Consider the following 3,665-nt stretch of genomic DNA (forward strand, 5'->3'; position numbering starts at 1 on the left):
TTAGTGCATATGAAAAGTATTTTTGAAATAGCCACACACACACAAAAAAAAATCATAATTGTCAATTATGTGATATTGTATTTACAGTTCATTTTGATTAATGAAATTTACATTGTTTTCTTTCATTATCTTGTAAACTTATGGATTAGTTACACTATGTTATACTTTAACTTTTCTTTGTAAAGAAAAGTTTTCAAGTCGGGCATGTTGTAGGATTTTGGAATAGAACAAAATTGTACTGTAATTGTATTTTAGATAAAAAGATAATATAAAGTTCGATTTGGTGACTTACACACCCAACTCAGAAATGGAAAAACAACATGTGCCTATGGCTCCATAACACGTTGAGCAGTAAAGGAATAGTTCACCCAAAAATAAAAATGCTGTCATCATTTACTCCCTCTCATGTTGCTACAACCTGGTATAAATGTATTTGTTCTGATGAACATAAGATATTTTGAGGAATGTTTGTAATTTAATTGTTAAGCCCCATTCACTTCCATAGTAGGACAAAAGAATACTATGTAAATGAATGTGGCTCCTGAACGGTTAAATTACGAACATTCCTCAAAATTCCCGCGTGTTCATTAGAGCAAATAAATTTATACAGGTTTAGAATCTTAGGGTTAAAAAATACTAGCGTAATAGTTAAAAAAAAAGTTAAATAAAAGATTAAATAGAAAAAGATTAAATTGTCCTATAGAACAATCAAAATTTTTAAATTCACGATTTAATAATAATTTAATGCGATTAAAAATGTTTATGTAGTTTTCTAAGATGTTTATTTATGTAAATGCTGTGTGTGTATGCTGCGGGTGCTGAACGTTACTGCCCCTTTAAATCCGCTGGAGTGACGTGAGTTACCATGGAAACGAGGCTACTAGGAACAACAGAAAGCGACAAAGCTCCGTGTCTCTTATGGTTTTCTTCACTTTTTCAGGTAAGTTTTGTCTCTCAAATTACAAAAATAATACACACAACTGTGGTTGACACCTACTTGATACGCTTTTGTTCAATATTTACCTCACTGAAATGGCTTGTGTCTTCGAGAAAAGTCCGTTAGCATATCCGTTAGCATGGTGCTAGCGCTATAGTTTTAGCGCTTGTTTATGACAGTTTGGGCGATTGAGAACATATAAATGTGTCATTGGGAGGTTTTAAAAGCGTTGTAAAGGGTGTCAATGCATTATTGGAAGTATGTTAATTTGTTTATCCTAAAATATGCGATTTACTCACAGTCTATGGATGTACTGTTACGTTAGGCAGTAGCAACTTCTAGGACGTCAAAATTAGCTGAAAGTATGTTTTATCGTAAACCAATATAGATAAAAAGTTGTTCTCTGATTTCAGAAGTGACAAAATAACCCCATAATAGAAAATAAGCTCAAGATTTCTGCATTTTCGAATGGAGCTGCAGTGCTGACAGAGAGATGTTGTAAACTCAGGTGAGTTGAAAAAGCTCATTCAATCACATATGCACTTCACAACGTAATCTTGCATCTTGTTATTTCCTTTAAAAAAATATTACAGTTATTTAAAGAAGGTTTTGACAAACGTGAGTGACACTGTGCAATATGAATAAATAAACCTAAAAACATAAAATTCAGCTATTTTTTGTGTATTCTATTTTTTGTATACCATCCTTTTTAGCGTTTCAACTCTCCTCTTGCTTGTTTCCTTTTGTACTGCATCCTAAATATTGTTTGCTCTGTGACAAGTTGCATGTTATGTTTGTAGATTTGTCTATGCTGATGGCCATGCAGCAGAGTTCAAGCAAACCTGTCAGAAAACATCTCTAAGGGGCTATGTATGAACCCTATGGCTAATAAGTAAGACCTCAAACTTAAACACTACTGTTCAAAAGGCTGTGATTTATTTATTTGACAAAAATACAGTGAAAACAGAAATTTTTTGAAATTATCACAAAGTAGATGATCTCTTTTCTTTGTAAATATGCAATTAAGTGTAATTTCTGTGATGCAAAACAAAATCTTTACTCTCACTTCTAACAAACAGAAGTGCAACTTACCATTTTAAGGTAACACTAAAATATTTGTTAACACAACAATCAACTTCGATAATAATTGAAAATATTTCTTGAGCAGCAAATCAGCGTATTAGAATGAACTCTGATAGATTATGTGACACTGAAGACTGGAGTAATGATGCTGAAAATTCAACATTTATCACAGGAATAATGCTGCCTTCACGTGCTATGGGAAAGATGATATTTTCCATTTGTGAACTGGTATTTACCAGCGTGTTGTGTTCAAGTGCATTTTCCATTTGTGAACTAGAATTTACCATTGCTTTTGTTGTCATTCAACCATTCACGACGTTGCTGCTGCTCTCCGCCATTTTGAAAAGGTCAAAGGTAATTTCATCTTGGCAACTCGGGCATCAAAATATTTTACGAGTTGCCCAGTGGAAAATACAACATGAGGGGTGTTCATGTGCATTTTCCAAGTGGGATTTTGCTATTTACCATAATCACGATAGCACGTGAAGGCAGCATTAATTACAACTTACAATATGTTCATATAATAAAAGACGTAAAAAAATCTGAACCTAAACCTTTGAATGGCATTGTAAATTATAGTTATGATGGCTTGTTCCTCCAACTTAATGATACTATTGCATATGTAGTTTGTTCCATAGAGACTGTCTCGGTTCCCAAAATAATGAGGACAAATTTACTAAGGAATCCAGAAAAAATCAGATTGTGATTTGAACCAGATAATTGCTTAATAAGGTCACAAAATTCTTGGTAGTACCCAGGATGTCAAAGTCCACCAAAGGAGGCAGAGCTTTTTCACATTTTACTCCCAAACTCTTCTAGTGTAAATCTAGAAAATGTCCTACCTTTTTAGCCAAGCATTCACATAACACATTTTATAACCTTGTTCTTAAGTTATGAAAAGTATTAAACAAGTGCACATGATCATCTTTTGCTTGAAATAATATGAGCAGCAGCTATGGTAATCCTATTGCTTTCCTGTTTCTATCAGGATACCCATACAAGTTACAGAAGCTCCAGTATGGATCCAGCCTCACTTGTAAAGACTTCAGATGACGCCTACACTCTCAGAGACTTCAGATGATGGCAACCAGATGGACATACAAGACTGCCGAACATTATATATATATTGCACTCACTGCCTCAAAGCATAAGTTTGCAGATTTTCAACCCACGTTATATTTTTACAATAAATTGGGGTATTTGAATGGACAATGTTAACGCTTTAACTTAAATTCCCAATTAGTTCTTGACAATACTCTGCCAGATGACAGATTACATATATTACAGACATTGTAACAATACAAAGTGGGTTGGAAATCTGTAAACTTCCTCTATAATCATAATTGTCTGTTTAACTGAGCATGACTTAATACAAGGCATGTGTTTCATCTTAGAGCTATATGATTGCTGTATTAACATCACTTCGTTACTTAATGAGATTTATGCTTATCCCTAGTTTCACAGACAAGGCTTAAGCCCATAGTCCTTGACTATAGTCCTAGATGTTTGAGCTGTCTCAATTGAAAAGAACTTTCAATGTGAGATTTTAAAATAAGCCAGTGCCAGTGATTTGTCTTAAGATAGACGCCAGTAACAATTTTTTTCTAAGGCATGTTTATTAAAGATGCTTAAACATCTTATTTTA

The 3,665-nt window shown here is 33.6% G+C and overlaps 1 long non-coding RNA gene across 1 annotated transcript; it reads left to right on the forward strand.

Moving 5' to 3' along the window:
* The first annotated feature begins 718 nt into the window (after window positions 1-718).
* Window positions 719-2,373, forward strand: LOC141367332 (uncharacterized). The gene is made up of 3 exons (XR_012371679.1): window positions 719-940; window positions 1,351-1,445; window positions 1,738-2,373. It is a non-coding gene; the product is annotated as an uncharacterized lncRNA (long non-coding RNA).
* The last annotated feature ends 1,292 nt before the right edge of the window (window positions 2,374-3,665 follow it).

Source organism: Misgurnus anguillicaudatus, chromosome 10 (assembly GCF_027580225.2).
Source record: "Misgurnus anguillicaudatus chromosome 10, ASM2758022v2, whole genome shotgun sequence".
NCBI lineage: Eukaryota > Metazoa > Chordata > Actinopteri > Cypriniformes > Cobitidae > Misgurnus > Misgurnus anguillicaudatus.